Raw genomic sequence first — 13,274 nt, forward strand, 5'->3', positions numbered from 1 at the left:
AGCTTTCAGAATCCTTTCTTTAATTTGTTAAGTTTAATTTAATTAAATTTTAGTTAATGTTTAATTCATTGTAGTTTAGGTTGAATTTATATTTTTAATTTTAAATTAATTAAATTAGTTAAATTATCCTTAAGATTTAAATTTTCTTTTAATTTTAAATTTATTAAATTATTTGAATTATTATTGTTTATCTAATTATATTTATTAATTTTCAATTTTGAATTATTTGAATTGTTTAAATTATTTTCTTTAAAGGTTTATCTTTAATATTTGACTTTTTATTAATTGTTGATTGTGAATCTAGATTTAGTTTTGATTTTATTAAAGTGTTTGATTTTATCCTTACTTTTTTTTTATCTTTCATATTGTTAGTTGAATTTATTAGATTAGTTATATATATAGATTTATCCTTAAGATTTTTAGTTATTAAATTATTTTTGTTTTGGATGGAATTTATAGATTGACATTATCTAGATTATCAAATATTTTATTAAAAAATATATTAATCTTATCTAGATCTATATTTACTTCATCATTTTTTTTTGTTTTAATTTTATCTTAAGGTTTGAATTGATTAAATTATTATTAATTACTTTATTTAAATTTGAATTTATTGAATTAATTAGACCTAAATTTTCATAGTTTTCTAAAATAATTAATTTTTTTCAATTAATAGTTTTATTTTCTAAATTATTAATTAAAATTTTAGTTTCATTTAAAATTTTTAAATCTAATTTGTCATGCAAAATATTATATAATTACTATAAGAAATAATATCTAATTTATCGGGCATATTATGTAATTACTACTAATAAGAGTATTTTGGTAAATTGGACTTATCTTAAGCATAACCCCTAATTTAGTAGGCTTCTTCGTTGAGTTGGACTCGAGTCTGAATTCACTTTTGACTTGATCATCTAGCTCCATCGTCTCCTCGTGAAGCTTGGTCAGACTAGTTCAGAACTTATAGGGGTGTTCTTCAATTTTACATGTGATTTCATTAGGTAATAATTTTACAATTGAATTTATTACCTTTTTGTTGGCTTCTGTGTTTTGGGTTGATCACCTCAGTGCCATGTCGCCATCGAAGTCGTTCATTAGGATGAAGCTTTCCATCTGCATCCTCCATAGATTGAATTCGTGCTTCTTGTACAACTCATATTGAGGTAGTTTGTTGACATTTCGCCCGTGTAATTCTTTGTACACCATTTTTCAGTATTAAAAGAAAATTCAAAAAGATTCCAAGACTATGTCTTGGGATAAGTAGTACGGAAGATAAAGAAATTACTTGAGTAGTATTATATGAACTCCGAGGAAAGTAATAATAAAATAAAAAAATAATAATGATAAAAAATATGATAAAATTTTTTGTCAAATGAGACATTTCATCAATTCTAACTAATGGTGAAAAAATAAAAATGAAAAAATGATAATTTTTCAATGAAGAAAAAAAATTGGAGGGAAAAAATGAAAGACGTAAGATTAATTAATAATAAAAATGATATATAATTTTTTTTTAAAAAAATAACTCCCTGCTAGATTGGTGGTTTCACCAATTCAGAGCAAACTCGCTCTGATACCACTTGTTAGATCGAGATGTACGCGAGAGGAGGGGGGGGGGGCGAATCACGTGGTTTTGGAAAACTGACTTTTTTTGGTTTTGAATAACAAAGTGTGCAACGGAGAATTAAGTAAGAAAACAAAATAAACAAACAAGAAAAAACACGATTCAATTTTTACTTGGTTCAGAGCCTTCGGTTACTCCTACTCCAAGACCCAGGTCGCGCAGACTTATCGACGGATAATTCACTAAATCCTCTTTCGGAACCGCTGATAGAGCAATCGAATACAAAGAAAGTAAGAGAAGTGTAACACGCTACACTTCCTGTTTGCAGAAAGTAAGTACAATAATTAATTTTTTACCAAACACTTGTTTGTAGTTGGTCGGCTTGAGCTCGGTGTTTGGGCAGCTTCTCGGCAATAGTCAAACATAGTAGAGTCGTAGTAGGGCAACAATAACAAGCCGGAGTAGTCAGAAAGCCAATCAGACGCGTAGAAGCTCGTATGGAAGTTGCTGAGCCTTGGGCAAAACATCCTTTTATTGAGCATGGAAGGTGCCTTCCATAACCTTGAAGGCGCCTCCAATGTGAGGAATCTGATCCTAAACTACTCGCACCTTATCTGCAACGAAGTTTGAATTTTATCCTGTGAAAGACGCCTTCCATAACACTGAAGGCGCTTTCCATGAACAGTGCAAAGACTCCTTCCATAGCATAGAAGGCGTCTCAAGCACTGTTCACTCGAGACCTTTTGTGTTATCCTGTAAAAAATGTTAGTACAATAATCTACAAGACAATGTTAGCATAGTAATAATAAGGAGTAGTAATTAGACCTTGTCTCTTCGAGATCAGGATCTAGCCAGGGTCTCAATTTAGGTTTTCGAAATGGACCTAAATTGGACCGATGTCTACTGTCCCTTTGAATGGAGAAGCGTCCTCACTTAGTCACTCTCCTCTAGTGACTTACCTCTCTACTTACTAGGTGTAGAGATAAGTTTCAGAATCACACATCTAGACTTCGAGAATTAAACATCTCGACCTACCAGAATCGCACATATGGTCTTCTCCAATCAGGAATCGCACATCCCGACCTACAGGAATTGCACATCTGGTCTTCTCTAATCTAGAATCACACATCCTGACCTACCATAATCACCCATCTGGCCTTCTCCAATTGGGAATCACATATCCTGACCCTTGCAAGAATCTCACATCTGGACTTCAACCTGTCAGGAATCGAACATCCCGACTTGCCGGAATCACACATTCGATCTTCAACCAATTAGGAATCGAACATCCTGACTGAGGTTAGTCAACTCTACACACTCAATAACAAGATTAGACTATGACAACACTTAACTTAATTCACTTGTCATTCATCAAAACTTGAGTTAGATCGTTAGTACAAATTGCACCAATAGCCCTCAACCTTCATTCGTTCTTGATAGTTTCAGAGGCCTACCAACGTCCACTGGCACTTGAAAAGCAACAGAATCAAAAACCGGTGGGGAGAAGCGACCAAAACAACAATCGACTAGTTCACCCTTAGAATTCTTATCTTTCATAGTAGCAACCACGACAACAACCACCACAGGTTTACTCTAAGGCCCCTATCAGATGTTATCAATATAGTGAACAGGGATATAGAGTGAACCAATATAGGAAATCTACTCCTGTTGATTCGAAGGGCAAATATTTATTGATCAAACAAGACTTAATAAAAGATCCAACATCCATTAGCGAGCTAGTGTATGAAGCGGACGACATGCTATATAGTGATGAGCATGAGACTTTGGTTGTGTGCAAGAGTTTACTGACTCCTAAAGGCGAATCAGGGTATAAATGGTTGATAACCAATATTTTTTATACTACCTGTACTATTACAGATAAAGTCTACAAGATGATCATCGATAACGATAGTTATGAGAAGGTAGTATCTAAGGAGACTGTTTGAAAATTACAACTAAAGACGAGTTGCCACCCTAGGCCATATAAGTTGTCTTGGATGAATACAAATAGGGATGCAATAGTAGAAAGACGATGTCTCGTATCTTTTTCAATTGGTAGCACATATTATAATCGTGTTTGGCATGATGTGGTGGCCATGGACGTGGGCGACCTTGGCAATATGATCACAGTGTCATCCACGATAGACAGAAGAATACATATACTCTTTACATTAAGGGACAGAAGATTGTGTTGACACCATTCCGAGATGAAACCACTCTAATTTCGACAGTCAAAACTACTAATATACTTTTTATTTCTAGGTTTTTAGATGAGATGGAGCATGGCGATGTTGTCTATGCTTTGTTGCCATTCCAAAGCGATGTCCAAGCCACAGGCACAGAGCTACTAACTGAAGTGCAACAGCTGCCAATGGATTTTGAAGAATTGATGTCAGAGGACCTTCCTTCTGGGCTACCACCTATGTGTTGGGGCAATTTCCCTAGGTCATGTTTGACCAGTTTGACTAAGTTTGAGTTGAGTCAAGCTTGAGTCGGGGTTTGAGTTTTGATGTTTGACAATATATGGAGATTGCTAGGGCAATCGTCCGGTTATGGAGATGGTCAAAGGGTTGACCATGTTAATGAGAATACAAGTCAAGTAGGTCAGGGATGATAGGAGACTTGACCGTGGAAGTCCTAACTGGAGTTTAGGTAGTGGTGGAAGTCCTAACTGGAGGTTAGACATTTGGAAAGTCCTAGTGAGGAGCTAGGCAGGAGAAAGTCCTAGTGAGGAGCTAGGCAGGAGAAAGTCCTGGTGAAGAGCCAGGCAACTGGAAGTCCTAGTGAGGAGCTAGGCACGAGAAAGTCCTGGTGAGGAGCCAGGCAAGGAGAAAGTCCTAGTGAGGAGCTTGGCAAAGGAGAAAGTCTTGGTGAGGAGCTAGGCAAGTGGAAAGTCCAAGTGTGATCTTGGCAAAGGATGTAAGTCCAAGCATGTGGTCTTGGCAAGGTAAGTCCTAGTGTGACTTGGGAAGGAGAACCCGACAACTAGGATAAGGCCAAAGGAAGCTCCTGAAGGCAAGGCATGAAGGATGTGGAGATATCCGAGGGACGTAAGGCTAATGGAGGAGGCTAGAAGGCTAGTTCGAGGTGTTAGTTAGAGACCTAGAGCCAATCATTTGATAATTGTTGTATGGACTCATTGTATCATATTCTTGTATATAAATAAAGGCATTTGTTTTGGTTATTATACTTACTTGTATTGGTGCCAAATAACTAAGTATAATAGCGTCCTTGAGTAGAAGGTTCTTACCTATATCAATCGATTGGTTGAATCGATAGTGAGATGGTATAGGAAACACTACTCTTAATCATTCCTAGCCAAGTATTAATATTCAGGGACAATGTTAATATGACGAGACTAGCATGTAGGTCAACTCAATGACTTGATCTCACAAGTCATGGATATGGAGATATCAAGTTGACACATGGGTATGCATTGGAGAATGTATACTGAATGACCCGCCATGAGAAAGTATCATGGATCGTTATATGAGTGTCATATACTTTCTCTTGTGGCTATTAGTATGACTACTAGTCCTTGGACCTGAAGTCACCATGGTTCCCTACATAAGGAGTTATGTACTTTGGTTTCGTCAAACGTCACCCGTAACTGAGTGGACTATAAAGGCGATTACTGGGTATGTAACAAATTATGCGGAGGGATGTGAGTGATGTAGATGAGATCTATCCCTCCTATATGACGGGAGAGACATCGATATTCTTGATAGAGTGAGACCACTAAGTGCATGGTCATGCCCAAATGAGTCAATATGAGATATTGAGCTCATTTGATCGAGTGAGTCTACTTGGAGTTTGAGATTTAGATTGATTAGAGGATGACACGATCTATGCCTCATATTGATCAATCTAGATGTCTAGGATAGAAGGACAATGTCATATATTGTGAGGAGTCACGATTAGTAGTCACAAGGTGATGTTGGATCTCAACATTCTTGTAACTTGGGTAGTAATGATGTGTTGCTAGATACCGCTCATTACTTATGCTTCTAAATAGGTTTAGGAGCATTGCCAACGTTACAAGAACCTATAGGGTTACACACAAAGGACAATTAGATGGAGATTAGGTTCATTTGATGAACCTAAAGGATTAGGTTCATGTGATGAACCAAATTGGATTAAGAGTAATCCAAATTAGGCTAATTGAGTTGGACTCAATTTGGTTCATGTGTTAAGTGAGTCTAATTTGGACTTAGACTCATTTAATTAATTTAATTCAATGAATAGAGATTCATTAAATTAAAATTAACTTGAATCAATGGTTAGATTAGGTCAACCAAGAGAGAGAAGTGGTCAAGTTTGACTTGACTTGAGAGGAAGATGAAGGGTCAAGTTTGACTTGACCATTTGCCACCTCATTGGTGAGTTGGCATTAAGTGGGCCAATGGTGATGCTCCACATCATCAATGTTACTTCATGGTGTGCCACCTCATGAAGGAGATCAAGGGTTTTTGACTCTTGAAATTCCATGGAGTATATAAACCTTTTCTTGAAAGTGGCCGGCCACTTGTGATTAGTGTGGGAGTTTCATTTGTGTTGTGAAACCTCCATCTTCTTCCTCAAGCTCTTCTCTTCTCTCCCTCTCCTTCCTTGGCCGAACCCTAGAAAGGTGCTAGCACACCTTTTGTTTGGTCTCTCCATCTCTTGCTTGTGTGGATACACATAGAGAAGTATCTATCTTGATACTTTCGAGATCCGACGAACCTAGGACGAGCGGGATTACGCGAAGGGCTTCGCATTAAGGGTAAACTCTTCTCCTTGTAGATCTAGTGTAGATCTAGGTTAGAAAACTCATACTCGAAGTTTTACTACTTTTATTCTTCGCACGGATCCGGTGGCGGGGGTTTCGGTGTTTTCGCAACGCAAAAAAAGTAATTTTTGCGGTCCGAAAAACCCAACAGTGGTATCAGAGCCACGTGCGAAGCGAGTATGAGTTTTATTTTGTATTTTTATGAAAATTACATATCTGTAACTTTCTGTGAATTTATGATTTTTATAGTTTTTATGGATATTTTTCTCGTAGAAGCACAAGTGTTTAGACACTTGTAGGCTTCGACTACCGAGAAGATTTTTCCAAAACGGCAAAGTTTCACCCCAAATCCTTTTGGGACAGCGGACTAAGGCACTGTAGGATCGCTTAGGAATACTCGTGATGGTTATATCGCGGGTAGGGGTGCTGCCCCTGACCCCGCAAGGGTCTTCGTTCCGCGATTGCGCTTGAAAAACGCTAAACGGGACCGCCGGGAATTTTTATTCATAAAAATTGTAATAAAAATTACAAAAATTTATAAAAATGGCATAATTTAGAATTATGTATTATTTTATGATGGTCATGGCCCAAAAGACCCAATTAGATTGGAAATTCTGTGTTGTAATTCATATTATGGCCTGCGTGCCATTTTTGTGATGTGCGTGTTGTACTTAATTCGCGACCTGCGCGTCGTGCCTTTCTCTATTTTATATTCCTGTTGTAAAATAGTTTTTAGACTCAAATATAACTCAAGTTTCAAAATTGTAATGTACAAAATTGGAGCGGTGGAAGGTCCACTCGAGACGGAGTTACAAGGAGGGCGCGAGCAACACAAGGTGGTCAAAGGAAGGAGCTTGAGAAGCTGTTGACCTTAGTTTGACCATCCGATCTTCTCATTGGCTTGAGAAGATCGTAGTAGGGTCATGACTAATCACAAAAATATTTAATTAATTGCTTGTGTGTGTATATGTGATGCATGCTAGTATAAGTGATTAATTAGCGCCTTAACGATTCGATTCGATTCGATTCGATCAATCGCGTATATGATACACCTCGACGATTAGATTAGATCTAAATCACGTACATGATGCACTCTAATGATTAGATTGGATCTAAATTGAGTATATGATACACCTCGTCGATTAGATTAGATCTCAATCGCGACAACTCGAAATGCCTACCATGCCGTGATACCCATCACTACCTCAATCTCATGATGTTGTTGAATCTGCCAAAACAGAGCAACGCATACTATCTTGGTAGGGTGCGGAGGGATAATCTTGGTCTCGCCTATCAACGCATGGGTGAGTACAACTCAATTAGATTGAGTAACTAGTTAACTCAATTGGATCGAGTTTAACTATAGGAATTTTCCAATGGTTGGTAGATAGGTCAAAATCACGTTTATATTAACTCTTGGGCGTATTAGCCAAAGCTAACTCGAGTTTTAATATAAATGTGGATCTTGATCCTATAAACAAGCGTTGCATAGAGATGTAATTGGTAATTAGTTACCTACCAATCATACTAAGTCTTGGGCGATTTAGCCAAAGCTAACTCAGGGCATAGTATGATGTGGATCTTGTCCCACATTAATTATAGAATTTAGTGGGAGCATCATTTAATTAAAAGGCCTAATTAGATGATTAATAGAATATGATATTTATTTATTTTTATGCATTTTCTGTTGTAGATAACCATGACGTCAAACACGAACTCTTTCTCCCTGCGTTCTGTCCTCGATAAGGACAAGCTCAATGGAGCAAATTTCCTGGACTGGTACAGGAATATGAGAATAGCTCTCACCCAAGAACATAAACTGTACGTTCTGGAGAAACCCATTTCGGAGGCTCCTCCTGCCAATGCCACGAGAGCAGACAAAGATGCTTACAAGAAGCATCAAGATGACGCATTAGATGTATCATGTCTAATGCTCGCGACCATGAACTCTGAGCTTCAGAAGCAACATGAGTTAATGGGTGCTTATGATATGGTTGAACATCTTCGTCAACTATATCAAGGACAAGAGCGGCATGAGAGATTTGAGATCTCAAGGGCACTATTTCAGTGCAAGATGTCAGATGGGGCTCCCGTAGGTCCATATGTACTCAAGATGATTGGGTACATAGAGAATCTACAGAGGTTGGGATTCCCACTTGGCCAAGAGCTGGCCACTGACCTGATCTTGCAGTCTTTGCCAGAGAGCTACAGTCAATTTGTCACGAACTACAACATGAACGAAATTGACAAGCCACTGCCCGAACTGCTTAGTATGTTACGAACTACTGAGCTCAACCTTAAGAAGGTTAAGCCCAACTCTATTATGATGGTTCAGAAACACAAGGGCAAGGGCAAGCCTAAAGGCAAGGAAAAGTCCCAAGCCAAGGATAAAGGCAAGGCACTGAAGCCTAAAGGAGGGGTTGCCAAGGATGCTACCTGCTTCCACTGCGGTCAGATCGGGCATTGGAAGAGGAACTGCAAAGTCTACCTGGAAGATCTTAAGAAGAAGAGAAGTGAGACTTCCACTTCAGGTATATATGTTATAGAAGTCAATGTAGCATCGAAAAGAATTTAGATATCTCCACAATAGTATGATATTGTCCACTTTGAGCCTAAGCCCTCATGGTTTTGCTCTTGGGCTCTACCCAAAAGGCCTCATACCAATGGAGATATCTTTTCTCTTATAAACTCATGATCTTTCCCATGTGTTTTCAATGTGGGACTATATTTGTAACCTTGCAACCCCAACAATCCCCCCTCAAACAAAGGACCACAGGCTTCCCACATCCGATCCTCGACCCACCAGGTCTTCCTGCCCCTCGGTCCACCCGACCTACTAGGACTTCCTTGCCTGGTGTCTGGTCCTCTTGATCCGAATATAGGAGCCCCCACTTTCTTTGTTGAGGTCAATATTATACCCACATGGCTCAATCAGACCATAGCTCTTGTGCACAGTCGGCGGTTAAACCTTCTGGTAGTTCGAGCTCTGATATCAATTGCAGGATCAAAAAGAATTTAGATATCTCCACAATAGTATGATATTGTCCACTTTGAGCCTAAGCCCTCATGGTTTTGCTCTTGGGCTCTACCCAAAAGGCCTTATACCAATGGAGATATCTTTTCTCTTATAAACTCATGATCTTTCCCATGTGTTTTCAATGTGGGACTATGTTTGTAGCCTTGCAACCCCAACAGTCAATCTATCTATTTCTTCATCATGGGTATTAGATACCGGATGTGCTTCTCACATTTATACTAATGTATAGGCGCTGAGAAATAGCAGAGCATTGACGAAGGGCGAGGTGGACCTACGCGTAGGCAATGGAGCACGGGTTGCTGCTGTTGCTGTAGGGACTTATTTTCTATCTCTGCCCTCTGGGCTTGTATTAGAGTTGGATGATTGTTGTTATGTGCCTGCTTTGACTAAGAACATTATATCAGTTTCTTGTTTGGACAAGAAAGGGTTTTCATTTATGATAAAGAACAAATGTTGTTCAGTTTATTTAAATGATATGTTCTATTGTAGTGCACCTCTGATGAACGGACTCTATATTCTAGACCTTGAGAGCCCTATCTATAACATAAATACCAAGAGGTTCAAGTCAAATGACATGAACCAAACCTATCTTTGGCACTGTCGCTTAGGTCATATAAATGACAAGCGCTTATCCCAGCTCCATAAAGATGGTTTGCTGGACTCATTTGATTTTGAATCATATGAGACATGCGAGTCATGCCAACTAGGTAAGATGACCAAGACTCCCTTTAGTGGACAGTGAGAGAGTGACTGACATGTTAGGTCTTATACATAGCGATGTATGTGGTCCTTTCAATGTCACTGCTAGAGGTGGTTATAGGTACTTCATTATATTTACTGATGATTTCAGTAGATATGATTATGTGTACTTGATGACACATAAGTCTGAATCCTTTGAAAAGTTCAAAGAATTCAAGAATGAAGTACAAAACCAGCTTGACAAGAGTATTAAGATACTTCAATCAGATCGAGGTGGGGAATACCTTAGCCATGAGTTTCGTGACTAACTAGCTGAGTGTGAGATTCTATCCCAACTCACTCCTCCTGGAACACCACAGTGGAATGATGTATCTGAAAGGAGGAATCGTACCCTATTAGATATGGTACGGTCTATGATGAGTCACACAAATCTTCCGACATTCCTTTGGGGCTATGCTCTAGACACGGCAGCTTTATACTCAACCGTGTTCCATCCAAGGTTGTAATAAAGACACCATATAGGATATGGATTGGGAGAGATGCCCAGGTGTCTTTTATGAGGATTTGGGGTTGTGAGGCTTACGTTAGACGTCAAGTCTCGGACAAACTTGGACCCAAATTTGACAAGTGTTATTTTATTGGATATCCCAAGGAAACGAAAGGATATTACTTCTACATTCCTAGTCAACACAAGATAGTTGTGGCTAAGACTGGGGTTTTTCTAGAAAGAGATTTTGTTTCTAGAAAAACTAGTGGGAGTACATTCGATCTTGAAGAAGTTCAAGATGCGAACAATAACACTGAAGCCTTGATGGAAGGTTAACTGGAACCACAAAGTGTTGTGGATGATGTTGTTCCACAAGGAGTTGAGGAACAACAACCAGTTCAAGTAGACATACCTCTTCGCAGGTCTGATAGGGTACGTCATCAGCCTGAGAGATACTCATTTCTCTTGTCTGACCATGATGACGTTGTGCTCATAGAGGATGAGCCCACCTCCTATCAAGAAGCTGTAATGAGACCAGATTCTGAGAAATGGCTAGAAGTCATGAGATCCGAGATGGAATCCATGTACACTAACCAAGTATGGACTTTGGTTGATCCACCTGAAGGGGTAAAACCCATAGGGTGTAAGTGGGTCTTTAAGAGAAAGACTGACATGGATGAACTTATTTATAAGGGTCTCTTGGTAGCTAAAGGTTTCAAGCAAATTCATGGTATTGACTATGATGAAACCTTTTCTCCAGTAGCGATGTTTAAGTCCATTCGGATCATGCTTGCTATTGCAGCATACCATGACTATGAGATATGACAGATGGATGTCAAAACCGTGTTTCTGAATGGAAACCTGCTCGAGGATGTGTACATGACACAACCTGAAGGTTTTATAGATCCACAGCATACTGGCAGAGTATGCAAGCTGCATAGGTCCATTTATGGACTAAAGCAAGCTTCTCGGAGCTGGAATCTTTGATTCGATGATGCAATCAAATAGTTTGGTTTCATCAAGAATGAAGATGAACCTTGTGTCTACAAGAATGTTGTAGGGAACACAGTTGTCTTCCTCATATTGTATGTGGATGACATACTACTTATTGGGAAAGACATCCCTTTGCTACAGTCCGTCAAGACTTGGCTAGGGACTTGTTTCTCAATGAAGGACTTAGGTGAAGCATCCAGCATTCTAGGCATACAGATCTATAGAGATAGATCTAAGAGGTTGCTTGGCCTAAGTCAGAGTACATATATTGACAAGGTACTCCTACGGTTTGCTATGCAGAACTCCAAGAAGGGATTTCTGCAGATGTCACATGGCGTGAGTCTTTCGAAGACTCAAGGTCCCTCTTCTAGAGAGGAGAGAGACCGCATGGATCAGATCCCTTATGCCTCAACCATAGGATCTATCATGTACGCCATACTATGTACTCGTCCTGATGTCTCGTATGCTTTGAGCATGACGAGCAGATACCAGTTAGATCCAGGTGAAAGTCACTGGATAGCGGTCAAGAATATTCTTAAGTAGTTGAGAAGGACTAAAGAATATTTCTTGATATATGGAGGCGATGATGAGCTAGCTGTAAAGGGTTACAGTGATGTCAACTTCCAAACAGACCAGGATAATTATCGATCGCAGTCATAATTCGTGTTTTGCATAAATGGTGGTGCTGTGAGCTGGAAGAGTTCGAAGCAGGACACAGTAGCTGATTCTACGACAGAGGCCGAGTATATTGCTGCATCAGAAGCAGCAAAGGAGGCAGTTTGGATCCGCAAGTTCATCACTGAACTTGGGGTGGTTCCTAGCATCGCTGACCCTATTAAGCTCTATTGTGACAACAATGGAGCAATTGCGCAAGCTAAGGAACCTCGCTCACACCAGCGGACCAAACACATACTACGACGCTTCCATCTCATTCGAGAGATTATTGATAGAGGAGATGTGAAGATTTGCAGAGTACCCACAGAGGCTAACATCGCAGATCCCTTGACCAAGGCTTTGGCACAGAGAAAGCATGAAGGTCACACTAGGTCATTAGGCCTTAGAGCCTATACTAATTGGCACTAATGCTAGTGGGAGATTGTTAGTTAGAGCCCTAGAGCCAATCATTTGATGATTATTGTATGGACTCATTATATCATATTTTTGTATATAAATAAAGGCATTTGTTTTGGTTATTATACTTACTTGTATTGGTGCCAAATAACTAAGTATAATAGCGTCCTTGAGTAGAAGGTTCTTACCTATATCAATCGATTGGTTGAATCGATAGTGAGATGATATAGGAAACACTACTCTTAATCATTCCTAGCCAAGTATTAATATTCAGGGACAATGTTAATGCGACGAGACTAGCATGTAGGTCAAATCGATAACTTGATCTCACAAGTCATGGATATGGAGATATCAAGTTGACACATGGGTATGCATTGGAGAATGTATACTGAATGACCCGCCATGAGAAAGTATCATGGATCGTTATATGAGTGTCATATACTTTCTCATGTGGCTATTAGTATGACTACTAGTCCTTGGACCTGAAGTCACCATGGTTCCCTACATAAGGAGTTATGTACTTTGGTTTCGTCAAACGTCACCCGTAACTGAGTGGACTATAAAGGCGATTACTGGGTATGTAACAAATTATGCGGAGGGATGTGAGTGATGTAGATGGGATCTATCCCTCTTATATGACGGGAGAGACATC

This window comes from Zingiber officinale, chromosome 9B (genome assembly GCF_018446385.1).
Source record: "Zingiber officinale cultivar Zhangliang chromosome 9B, Zo_v1.1, whole genome shotgun sequence".
Classification (NCBI taxonomy): domain Eukaryota; kingdom Viridiplantae; phylum Streptophyta; class Magnoliopsida; order Zingiberales; family Zingiberaceae; genus Zingiber; species Zingiber officinale.